The 13,710-nt window shown below is 40.4% G+C and overlaps 2 pseudogenes; both read right to left on the bottom strand.

The window, feature by feature from the left end:
* Positions 1-8,863: 8,863 nt before the first annotated feature.
* Positions 8,864-12,051, bottom strand: LOC142456660 (nucleoporin SEH1-like; annotated as a pseudogene).
* A 34-nt stretch (positions 12,052-12,085) lies between these two features.
* On the bottom strand, positions 12,086-13,655 carry LOC142457034 (serine/threonine-protein kinase RIO3 pseudogene; annotated as a pseudogene).
* Positions 13,656-13,710: the final 55 nt, after the last annotated feature.

Below are 13,710 nucleotides of genomic sequence, written 5' to 3'. Positions count from 1 at the left end.
ATACTGGCATGTGGGAACCAATAGAAAGGTCTGCATCACGGGCATCAATCCCATCTATGTAGATACGCCCCTTCCCCTAGAAGAATTAACTTCAGAGGACAGCACTGAAGCTACAGCTTGGGGAGAGGGACACGTCTGATTAGAGCACACAGGAGAAATAAAAGAGGGATGGAGAGGGAGGGGAACATGTCCTCGCCCACGAAGCGCGGAGGACGATATTCCTGCTTGCAGACATGCAGAGAGAGGACCATGGGGCTGGCCACACCACGAGACACGGCGTCCCTCCCTAAACCATAGAGCTATAGGGAACAACGCTGGAGACCCAGTGCAGGAATTGTGCACAATCTGACCCCAACACACTGGGGCAAAAACACTAAGGGAATGCAACAGAGCAGCAAGGGGAACAAAGTGATGAAATCCCCGAGGAATACCAAAAATAGACTTTGGAGACAGTGTGGCACCTCATCAGACTCTGAAAAACACTTGTAAAGGTCAACAAACAGACCTTGCATTACTTATAGGCTTTCCATTTGTGTCAGCAGCTTTCTTTTTGTTGTTCTTATTTTGTTTTTTGTTTTGTAGTTGTTGTTATTACTGTTTCGGTCTTGACTTCCTTTGTTGTTTTGGTTGGCTTTACCTGAGTTTTGTGCTTATCATTATCTCTGCATGTCTAGCTAGATAAGATAGGTGGGATAAACAATCTGGAGATAAAAAGAATGAGATCAATGGTTCTGGGGGAGATACAGGAGAAGGGGAAGTGGGACAAAGGAAGGGGTGGGGGGAAACCAACCCAGGGACAAGGGAACAAGTGAACTAAAATCAATGGAGATAAGGTCACAGGATGCTTAGTGGGGCTTGATTAAGGGCAATGTAACAGCAAGGAATTATTAAACCTGAAAGAAGGCCAAACGTAATGGTGGGACAAGAGGAAAGTAAAAAGAAATAGAGTAAAAAACAAGGAGGCAAAGGACAGTTATAGAAGTCTCAATACAGGCATATACACCTGTAAATATATTTATTTATAATGAGAGGGGATAGATGTCTGTATACATCAATTTGTTAAGAATTAAGGTAGCAGATGGACATTGAGTCTCTACTCAAGTTCTACCTCAAGGCAGGAACACTTTTTTCTAATAACCTGGCATTTCATGATGCTCATCTTCCCACACAATCGCTGAAGACAAAGTGTGTGCATAAGCAAATGTGGTGAAGAACGCTGATGGTGCCCGGCTATCAAAATATATAATGGTTGGGATCCTAAAGGCTTAAAGATAATCTAGCTGAGAAGCAACAAAGCCCACATGGAAGAAGCACACCAGCCTATGTGACATGAGGTGTCGATAGGATCAGGCATTTAAAGCCGGAATATGGCTAGAAGTTGGGAAAAAAATCAAGGCTTTAAAGATGCACTTTGAGGTCAGCATGTTCTGCAACCAGATCGTGTTGATTTTCAAGGAAATGCAAACATTTCCTGTGTGTGTGATTCCTGGAGTTTGTTTGGTCTTTGTTCTTTGCTTTATAGATTGTATCTTTACACCACCAGATGATTTGTTTTCTTAGATAATGTCGTTTTGAGAAAGTCAAATTTCAGACTTAAAAACAATTTGAGTAAATGTAACCAGTCACTTATTCCTAAACTTGAACACCAATAGAAAGGACACAGCTCAGTTCCTTGCTACATGCCTGAGCGAGCTGTAGCCCTCTGCTTTTTAACAGATTCATTCCATGTGCTTCTCATTCCTCTGCATCTTCCTTCATTTACAACAACAGAATCAATCATCAAAGACCCAGAATACAAAAATCGTATCATTGTGAAAGAGGGGGAATGTGGAGTGGAGACCTAAAGCCAATCTGTAGGCAACTGGACAACCCCTTAAAGAAGGGTCACAGGGAAGAGACCAGCCAGTCAGGGTGCAGTATAGCACCAATGAAACATACAACTCTCCTCTAGTTCTTTAATGCTTCCTCCCCCCTACTATCATGATCCCAATTCTACCTTATAAATCTGGCTTGACCAGGATTGTACACTAGTACAGATAAGAGCTGTACACAGGGAATCCAGGACAGATAAACCCCTCAGGGCCAATAATGAGAGTAGCGATGCCAGGAGGGTAAGGGAAAGGTGGGGGGAGAAAGGGGAAACTGATCACAACGATCTACTTATAACCCCCTCCTTGGAGGACGGGCAACAGAAAAGTGGGTAAAGGGAGGCATCAGTTAATGTAAGACATGAAAAAAAATAACAATAATTTATATATTTTCAAGTATTCGTGAAGGAGGGAGGGCTTGGGAAGAAGGGGGAAAATGAGCTGATACCAAAGGTTCAAGTAGAAAGAAAATATTTTCAAAATGATAATGGCAACACGTGTACAAATGTGCTTGACACAATGGATGGATGGATGGATCGTGATAAGAGTTGTACGAAGCCAAAATAAAATGATTTTTCTTAAAAGAAAGGCAGGGCAGAGACAGTATCATAAGCTGTTTTCTTACTCAACATAGATTACTGCCATAATAACAAGCTTAATAGGTCCTTGGTTTTCTTAAAACTTGCATTAGTTAAGTTCATTCAGTCCCATATAACCAGTTAAATGAATGGTCTTACATATTCAACACACCCTTGGGAAAATCCAACGGAGCTCCATAATACCCTCATAAAATCAGTGATTTGATTTGTACCTAATACCAGTAGGGAATGTAAGAACCTCTCTGAAACTTGACTTGCGTGATCCCACTTAATTTTAATATTCTTCCCAAGCCTGTCATGCCTAAATAATGTAACCTCCTTCTCCACCCAGGCTTTGCTCCAAAATGTGCTTCACAGTGAATTATTACTTGAATGTCAACATCCTCCTGTTCACTGAATGTGCCCTATGTCCCTTACTCCATTCCCTCTCAGCCTCCTGAAGTTAGAAAAGAGTAACACTTATCTTAGCCTCTGTAAACCACTTGCTAAAAGGAATGCAGAGCCCTCAACCCCTCCTGCTTGTCAAACTGGGTGTGGTTTTCCCCATGTCCCTGGGTTTGCTAACACCCACTTCCTTTCCCCAGCCAATCTCTCTCCCAATTCTTCCCCCACCTCACCCCTGCCCTGGCCCCCGAAATATCAGTCCATTGTTTTCTCCTCTGGATTGCTTATTCCACCTAGCTTATCTAGCTAGACATGCAGACAATAATAAGCACAAAAACAAGACAGGAAATCAAGGCAACAAAACAACCAAAAAACCCACCGACAAAGAAAAGCCTATAGATAGTTCAAGGTGGGGTGTTTTTTTTGTTTTGTTTTTTACTTTTAGGAGTGTTTTCTGGTCAAGTCTGATGGGGTGTCACGCCCTGGCCCCGCATTCTATTTTTGGCATTCCCAAGGGACTTTATTGCTCTGCTCCCCTTGTTGTTCTATTGGATGGCCTTAGTGTTCAACCTAGGTGGGATAGGGTCAGATTAGGTACAATTCCTGCACTGTGATTCCAGTGTTGTCCCCTGTAGCACTGTGGGTCAATGAGGGACATTGCGTCTCATGGTGGGGCATGCCCTATGATCCTCTCTGCGCATTGGCTAGTCTGAACAGGAATATCGTCCTCGGGGCTTGGTGGTCCAGGATATGCTCCACTTTTTCTCTCCCCCTTAGTCTGTTTCTGTGTGCTCTGATCAGACATGTCCCTCTCCCTGAGATATAGCTTCAGTGCTGTCCTCTGAAGTGAATTCTTCTGAGGGAGTTGTCAATGTAGTTGTGATTGGGGCTCGCCCTCAGAGCATTTCTGAGACTTGAATCCTCCCATTAGCCACCAGCTAGAAAAAAGACTCCCAATTTGTAAAGAAATGGCATCGTGTTTATTAATTTCTCACAATGTATGCAAAATATGTAATACAAGCATTGCCACCTTTTCCTTTAAGGAGCAATCTGGTTGTATTTCTTCCAAGACAGAACTGTTTGGTGGTTACCACCTATGATGACATTATACAGCACAGAGCAACCCTATTGCAGGGCATGCATAGACTACCAAGTGTAATGGAGGAGGCACATTCAGCAAAGACAAGACAGATGTTTTGTACTTGCTGAAATGACATCATTTATGGAAATCAAAAGACTTTATCAGGAGAATAAAATGAGAGCTCACAGATTTGGAAATTTTTTTTTTACCAGTGACACATCAGACAAATGACTAATTACAAAAATATATGGAACTCTAAAACATATCAATAAGAAAACAACAGGAGCCCCAGTCAAGAAATGGGAAAAAGATATGAACAGGCAATTCACTCAGAATGAAGAACAAATAATTAACAAATACATGAAAAAAATGCTCACAATCATCAGCCTGCAGGGAGATGCAAATTAAAACCAGAGTACACTTTACACTCACAATGCCAACCCAAATAAAGGAGACTGAAAACAACAAATGTTGAAGAGGCTATGGAGGGATGGGAACTCATATATAATGCTGGTGACTTGTAAATACGTACAGACACTGTGGAAAACGATATGGAAATACTTAAAGTAAACAGAAGCGGAATTCCTATATGATCCAGCATTACTAAAATAAGCCGTCATGGGTTTCATTTACAGGAAATATATATTTTTAAACAACAATAACAAATTAAAAGAGATAAAGCTGGGTTGAGCAGGAATATTAAAAACTGCAATAGATTTAAATGTGTCATGAAGGAGCTCAAAAGACAAAGGGCTATATTTTAACCTAAATGCATCTGCAACAATCCACTTTCCAATGCATTCTGCATGACAGCAAGGCCATTTACATTCCTGGTCTATGGACAGAGTATCTCTCCACTTTTTAAAGACTGTAACTAGATTAATATGGATCAATAGGGACATCAAATCAGATTGGTGTTGGTATCAATGTATATACACACAGAGGATGAATCTCTCAGACTTTTCCAGTCTCTGTATTCATGATTTCCCTCAGGATACGCACTGTAGTCACAATGAAGCAGACAATTTTCAGCCCTCCTGTATACTTAGTGCATCGACGTTGATCCTGAGCTTTGTGGAACATAAAATAAAACATAACTGGACAATGGAAGTACTGCCAGAGTCACTAAACGAATACGCAGTGCCACATTCACCGTATTCACATGGCTTCTGAGCTGTACAAATCCTCTATTGTGACTTGACTCCTTTCTGGCTAAAAGCCATCCCACCAGAGCTACATCAGTTAGGGTCCTACTGGTGTCTACTGACACGAGAGAAGCCAGAGAAGGCATATACAAAGTCACCACATTGACAGGGCTTTCCTTCTGCAGATGACTAGTGTGTGATGACACATGACTCCTGTGGAGGCTTTTCCGACCTTGTTTGAATTGAAAGCTTTTTCAGTTTTGTGGTATTCTTCATGTCAAGAAAACTTAGTAATACAGGGAGAAGTTTCCTCACACTCGTTATAGCTACATGGTAACTATCCTATATGAAATCATCAATGAGACCTGAGCTCTTCATTTTTTTGCAACATTTTATCGATTTAAAATTTTACAGAAGCTCGCCCTATGGTCCCGTGGATCTGTGTCTTACTTCAACAGTGTTTGAATGGAACAGATCCGGGGACTCCCTGCCTCCAACCTTCAACCACTCTCCAGTTTCCTTTCCTGGCGTAATCTTCGGGGCCATCTTGTTGGCCATCCCCTTATTGGGATCAGTTAACACTTCTATTTTGTGTGTGGTGACCTCCAAACCGACCAGTCATGAGGTCTCAGATCCATCACAATTATTCCACCAAAGCTGAGGTCAGCGTCAACTGTCTGGTCAATCTGCATCTGCAGGCCTCTGGGCTCCTTTTGCAACCAGGATGATGTGGACTTGGAGGGCATGGGACACCTTTTCCGCGAGCTGGTGCCGGAGAAGTGCGAGGGGACCGAGCGTCTCTTAAAGCTGCAAAACCAGTGCAGCAGCTGTGTCTTCTTCTAGGATGTACAGAAGCTGTCCCAAGATGAGTGGGGTAGAACCTGGATGCCATGGAAGCTGCGCTGTCCACAGAGAACACTCTCAACCAGTCCCTTCTGGACCTGCATGCATGGGGTCCACTCACACTGACCCCCATCTTGTGACTTTCTGGAGAACCACTTCCTGGATGAGGAGTGAAACTCAAGAAGATGGGAGACCACCGGACCCACCTCGGCAGGTTGGCCAGTCCCCAGGCCGAGCTGGGCGAGTATCTCGAGAGGCTCACACTCAAACCAGACTAGAAACTGCGGTGTCAAGCTATCTGCGAGGGGCCTTCTGCCCCACCGCAATCGGCCTTAGCCCATCTACCTGAATCTGCCCGTCCAGCACTGGAGCCCCTCCCCTAACCTGGTTACCAAATGGAAACAATAAAGCTTCCTTTGTTGTCCATTCAACAATTCATACGTTGATTGCAGTCAAGATGTACCTGCACTCTTCGCACTTCTGCCCTCCCTCCCTATTTTTCCAAGATTATTCATCCTTCTTCCTGTCCCTTCCTGCTTTCAAGTTTTGATCCATAAACAAACACTATCCTTTTGATTTTGTATAGCTGCATCTTTTAAGGAGTGCATCCCTCTCAGATGTTGTCCTTCCCCTCCAAGACAGCATGTTGTTTGGCAGAAACCTGAGTCAGAGGAGCCAGTACAATTCCAGGAGTGAAGAGTTGCTAAGGGCCATCTCTTCCTTTTTAATTTTTAAAAAGTATGTTCACAACACATTTTAAGACTGTCACACAGCAATGGTTTGTTGTTGTATGTGAAACAGCCTATGCTAGAAAACAAAACATTTAAGAGGTAAGGCTTTTTAAAATTAGTTTTCTGGCAAATGTGGTGAAGAAAGCTAACAGTGCCCAGCTACCAAAAGATATAGCACCTGAAGTCTTAAAGACCTTAAGATAAACGAGCAGCCACTTAGCTGAGAGACAACAAAACCACATGGAAGAAGCACACCGGCCTGTCGCAACTCAATCACTGAGGACAAAGTGGGTGCATAAGCAAAAGTCGTGAACAAAACAAAACATTTAAGTGGTAAGGCTTTTTAAAGTTAGTTTTCTGGCAAATGTGGTGAAGAAAGCTGATAGTGCCCGGCTGTAAATGTTATAGCATTAGGAGTCTTAAACGCTTGAAGACAGTCAGGCAGTCATCTAGCTAAGAAACAACAAAGCCGACATGGAAGCACACCAGCCTACCCCAACACAAACGCAGAAGACAAAGCGAGTGCATAGGTAAATGTGCTGAAGAAAGCTGATGGTGCCCAGTTATCCAAATATATAGAATCTGGGGTCCCATATAGGCTAGTAGATAAACAAGGGGCCATCTGAGAAACAACAAAGCCCACATGGAAAATGTACACCAGGCTGTGAGATGACATGGCGTTGAAGAGATCAGGTATCAGGCATCAAAGACAAAAACAGGAAATCATAGCATTGTGAATGAGGGGGAGTGCAGAGTGGGGACCTAGGGCCCATCTGGGTGAAATTGGACATCCCCTTGCAGAAGGGCTGTGGGGAGGTGACGAGCCAGTCAGAGTGCAGTGTAGCAACGATGAAACGTACAATTTTCCTCTAGTTCTTAAATGCTTCCTCCCCCTCCCCCCCACCATCATGATCCCAATTTTACCTTACATAACTGGCTGGACCGGAAGATGTACATTGGCACAGATAGGAGCTGGAAATACAGGGAATCCAGATGAACCCCTCAGGATCAGTGGTGAGAGTGGCGATATCGGTAGGGTGGAGGCAGGGTGAAGGAGAAAGGGGGAACAGATGACACGGTCTACATATAACCTCCTCCCTGGAGGACGGACAGCGGAGAACTGGGTGAGGGAGAGGTTGAATGGTGTAAGATATGATAAAATAATAATTATTTATAAATTATCAAGGGTTCCGAGGGAGGGGCTAGCGGGAAGGGAGGGGGAAATGAGGAGCTGATACCAAGGGCTCAAGTAAAAAGCAGGTGTTTTGAGAACGATGATGACAACATACGTACGAATGTGCTGGATACAAATGATGTATTCATGGATTGTGAAAAGAGTGTACGAGCCCCTAGTAAGATGATTATAAAAAAATTAGTTTTCTGGAATTTCTGTCACTAATAACTAGCCACTTAACCTTTGCTTCCTAATAGTAAACATTTTAGGTTTATAAAGAGTATCTACCTGAAATGCAGTTAAAAACTGTATCAGAGAAATACAAATAAAAATGTTTAAGACCAATTTTGGCATTTGAAACTGTTAACATGTTTTGATTTTTTTCTTTCTCTAATCTGACTTAATGGCAACAGTAGGATTCACCTTGTTGTAGTTTGTAATCCTCACCCTAACAAACTAATGCAGAAAGTAGTGAGCTTGTTTTTCTTGCAGAAGGGCCCAGCTAGTCACAGTACTAAAGACTATTATAAGATCAGATCATTCAAATCAGCTAGTTAGTTTGGTACCTGAGATGCTTTAAAGGTACTTTTCCCCATTGAGTTATCTATTTCTCATTTGACATATTTCCCTAGAAAATTAACAACCAAAATGTTTGAATAAAATGTAAACTGAACATAGTATGTGTCAAACATAGTTTAAATCTTACAGCCAGTCCTTTCAAATAATCCACATTTACATTATAGCTGTGTGAGTTACAGTTTAACTATATTAACTACATGCCCCCCAAATTGGAAAGTTTAAAGAAACTTTTGGGCCAGGATAGTTAAGTAGTTATTATGCATTAATCTTCTCCACAAACTTATGATGTGTCTCTTTTATTTTCCTGCTAAATACACAAAATTTTATTTTACATATTAGTCAGCTGCAACATTAAAATTAAAAAGCAGAGTGAACTTTAAAATAAAACACTTTAACATTAACCAGTAAGTATGACAAAGCTTTAAGAAACCTAAGACCATTACTAGTTCAAAATATTTATAGAACAAGATAATTTAAATGGTCTTATACAAATTTTATTTCATTAAGTCAATGAAGCAAATACACCTGTGATAGAGAAGCATTAATATGTTTAGGTTTCATACTGTGTTCTAGTTAGTTATAACATGCAATAAAGAATCTAAATTAGAAGTCTTCTGAACGAAAACGAAGGGGAAAGAAAGTAACTGGAATGTAAGCAGTTGAGTATGCGTTTGAAATGTTAAACCAGTGTTTTCAACCCCTTCCTCTCAGGTAATGAGTTAAGATGCCTTCTGGGAGGGTGAGGATCCTGAAGATTGGCAGTATGGACACTGAGAGGAAGGAGCTGAGCATAACAACCATTTCAAATCAGCTTGTTGGGAATCCAGAGAGGGAAAGAAATACCTGAAATGATGAAAACAAAAACGAAACACAAAAACAACAGGAAAAATAAAGAGAAAAGAGTACATGCAAAGAGGAAGAAAAAACACAAGCAGAAAAGACAAAAGCAAAAGAGGTTTAGTATTGGTTCATGCCCAAACTAACAAACATAATAGTAAATATCAAGACCCTTTTTCAAATCAAGACTTTTAAGTACAGAAACTTGGAAGAAATACAATCTTGCTAAATTTATTTTTAAATTATTATTATGCATTTTACAAAGATATTTTATTAACTTAAAACATTTTGTCAAAACTTTATTTGAAATTATCCTATAAACTTACAAATGTAGTAAGCCTTTTCTCTTTTAAGCTTTTTATATGTAGCAGCAGCAGGCACACATTTTTTAGTGCATACATGATATTGAGAACCAATTAATATACAATATCCCAATATGGTGAGCTCCTGGAACACTCTGAAAAAATACAATTAAGGATCGTAGTTGTTTTCCTACAAAAAGCTCACAATCAATACAGAATTTTGGTAAGTAAACATGTGATGTCATAAAACTCAAACTCAGTGTCATGGGGGCTTAAACATTTTTGTGGAAATATTTCATTCTCTCTCGATTCCTTTGTCAACAAACTCTTTGAAGCCTTCTTGTTTTATTATACTTATGTCATTTTATCGTACTGGTAATACTTTTGCATTTTAAGATAGAGATTTATAGCATGAGTAGAACAATCAATACTTATAAGATAAAAAAAAATAACTGAAACAGTCAACCAAATTAAGAAACCTCTAGGACATTGAATTAACTATGTGCATATACAATGTTCGTAAAATTTTAACTGTTTCTCAAATTATAGTATATTTCTAAATTTTCACTTTATGGAAGGATCAAGCCATGAAATCACAACATAAAACATACAGACACATTAGAAACATTTCACTTCTTAGTGGTTACTATTTTTTAAGCATACAAGTTTTTTTATTTTATTGCCAAATTATATCTGAAGCAATACTAACTGCATAAAAATGGCTAAAAGCCATATAAATTACTTTCATTTTACTATTGCTTCTGTCACACTTTTACTAGTATACTTCAATGTTACAAAGAGATAAAAATTGTACCAAGTGTACAAACCAACTATATAGTGTAAACAAATTAGTACTTCATATAGTCTTTATGATTGTTTATTAAATTTTCAAAATGGAATTATAAAAATTTATCACTTAGCTTACTATGCTAGAAAACAAAAGATAAAGCTTATGTTCTCCAAATGGAATGAAGTGATATGTTTACTATTCCCAATTACTGTAAGTATGTTAACAATCCTTTTAATTTTTACACGCATTAGTTCCATGCTCAGACTGTCTTACTGACCTTTTCTTAACAAAAATCCTCTACGTTTATATTACAAAAGTTTCGAATAGTGTCAATATACTGTCTAGTACAGAAAAGGAATATACATTTATTTTTTAATTGAGCTTTTAATTGCATTTAGTAATATGGAGGCTGCTGGTGTATCTGGGAGAGGACAAATTTCACTGCTAAGTGAAAAGGAGTTTGATTTCCATTCCTGTATGCATGTAAGGAAGTGGCAGCAAAACAGCAAAGTTACTCCAATTAGCTTGTGCTCAGCTGTCTGTGCTTTCTGCCAGCAGATGATCCATTTAGTGAATTTTTCAGATTTGGGATATTTGAGCTTGGGGAAGGATTAACATTTCCTTGTTGAGAATTCCCATTGACTGGGCTCCCGTTACCTTTCAAAATCCCAGTACACTTCCAACTGTCCATATAATTAGCTTTCCACAGTCTTACACAGCCATCATCCCCCGAAGATGCCAGTACAGTTCCTGTTATATTCCAACTCACTCGCCAGACTTGAGAATTATGATTATCAAACTGAGCCACTATGTGAATCTCAAATTTTGTAGGTACACCAGAGGAAGTAAGTTCTTTCCTCACAGATTTTAATGTAAAAATCCTTACATCTTTGGTTGCTACAGCTAGGATATGGAACGACCTTCCTAAGTTTGGTGCAGATGCAGTATCATGTACCAGATCGGTGACTGTCTTACTAAGAGTTCCTGCTTTTGTATATTTTCTGGTATTTTCATTACATTCAAAAATCTGAAACCTTGGCCATTGCATTTGGACAACTGTCATCACTTCCCACAGCTATCATGGGGGTATGAGCACAAGAGCTTGAAGGGTTCCAAGAAATACAACTACAGCTTAGCTTACATGCAATCTCATGCTGCAGGGACCACTGACTAAGACTCATAACATCTGGTGTCTCATATATTCTTACTATACCATCAGAGGAACAGGCTGCTAACATAAGACCCATGTGCTTGGGAGCAAATTTCACATCAGTAGCTGATGTTCTGCTTTCCACTAGAGTTGTCCTCTTAACCGAGTGACTCTGTCCTCACAATTTATCATTTGATTCTCCTACAATTTCTTCCCATACAGCAGCTGTTCGCTTGAAAGATCAGGAAGCCAAAACCTGCCCAAATTCAGGGTGGGCCCATGTCGCACGCCAGACAGATCCATTATGAGTCTTCCAGCTAGCAGTACAATGCCAATCCCCATCGTCACTTTTATCCCAGACCTTGACGCTCTGATCACAGGAACAGGTCGCCATCCACCGCCCGTGGAAGTCGAAAGAGACATCATGTATCAGATCCTTGTGATCCGCGGCAATGTTGTGGGCCACAAACATGGCTGCGCCGGTCATGCGTCTCCACGGTTCGTGACGGTCCTCTCCAGAAAACCATGATGTCTCTTTTTGGGTGTTAAAGTATAGAAGACATTCCATTCAATTCCTTAGAATGATGCCCTAATAATCATGCCTATTCAAAGCAGATTTTATGAAAGCAAAGTTGCACTTTTCCTTTACAATCATGGCCACAGTCAGTTAATATTGAAAGGCAGCAGGCATTGATGCTATTCATTATGTAGTACTGGTGACCTGTCGTCATCACAAGTGGAGCAGCTTTCCTGCCATTCTTCCAAACATGATCTTCATTCATTTTCTCCAAAGCTTCTATCTCAGCTGAGAAATTGGCTTCATTATCTGCTGAAATAGCATTAAAGAGTTCTCATTCACTGAGAGTTTCCATAACGCTCCCTTTCCGGAAAAACCGGGAGACATTCCTACAGTCCCAGAACAGGAATTCCAGGCCGTGAGAAGGAGCTGGTTCTACAGACTGACTGACACCAATCAACCAGACCTTTCCAGCATGCCAGAGCGTGTTATACTTACTGATGTCAGGATGGACCACTGCATATTCATTATATAACCGCTGCATCATATCAAGAGTTTGATGGTGGGCATATTTCAATTCTTCACTACTGAGCTTTACTTTTAATTTACGAGTGGGAACATTGACTGTAGCCAATAAAAGACATAAATGAAATGTGTTTCTTGAGCAAAACAACTGTTGGACAAGGAATTCCACTGCTCTGCATTGTTGAAATTGTGCATTTCTTTTGCTGCCCACATGTGGATGATCTTACATGAACTTAGTTTACTGAAGCCAGCTTTAAACCTCTAATCATCTTTAATATATTTGTCACTATTCTTAAACTCAGTAAGGGTTGTTTTAAATACCTTGATGGCACATTCTGTAGGTACAACGTTACTATCTTCCTTTGCATCCTCCATGCTCCCTCCATATGCACGAAAGACAAGAGAGTCCTTTCCTGTACTAATACAGTCAGTGTTTGCCTCCAATAGTCCAGATTTCACCATTTTTTCTATAAGTAAACTTGTCTTAGGATCAAGTGCTTTTTCAACAATAGAATATTCTTTATTTCTCGGCAAAGCCTTATCTATTTTATGATTTGGGGATTTGGTCCACTTTGTTCTCACACTCTACTCAAGAGGCTCTTTTGTGATCATTTTCAGAAAAATGAGCAGTTGTAGCGGGCACTATCTAGTTCTAATGGTCTCAGATTCCTGGAGGCTGAAGTTGACTGTGGTCCATTCTTCCTCTGGACTAATCGTTTTCTTATCTCTTCTATTTTCGTCACTCATATTTTATGGTACTTTTATGCTGTGTCTGGGTGGTGGGTGGTGACAAAGAACATGGAGGTGGGGCAGACATTACTAGCATCTGGGTAGGCCTTGTATTACTAGGCAGAGCTGTGATCTAGAAAGACAAGATCCAGCTCTGTTTCGGGCATTGAAAGCTTAAAGAGAACAGAGGAGCTCATGCACCATGCAGAAATCTGGAAGTCCCTATGCGCATGCCTGTGGACCATGTCAGTAAACTGACAGCAAGTCAGAGCATGGGGAGCCATATGGTAAATTACAATCACCTGGTCCCGCAATCAGTCTGGACCAAACCCTAGTCCCTTTCTTTGTTTTGAAAGCCTTGTTACACTCACCCCAGGTTTTCTTGTTAAGAATTTTCTCATGTTGAATGACACTTGACTTCCTCCGATAAGATTTTCCACATTTATATCATGAAAA

The sequence above is a fragment of the Tenrec ecaudatus genome, chromosome 9 (genome assembly GCF_050624435.1).
Source record: "Tenrec ecaudatus isolate mTenEca1 chromosome 9, mTenEca1.hap1, whole genome shotgun sequence".
Classification (NCBI taxonomy): domain Eukaryota; kingdom Metazoa; phylum Chordata; class Mammalia; order Afrosoricida; family Tenrecidae; genus Tenrec; species Tenrec ecaudatus.
Note: the sequence above shows the minus strand (reverse complement) of the source record. Positions and strands in the feature narration are given on the sequence as shown.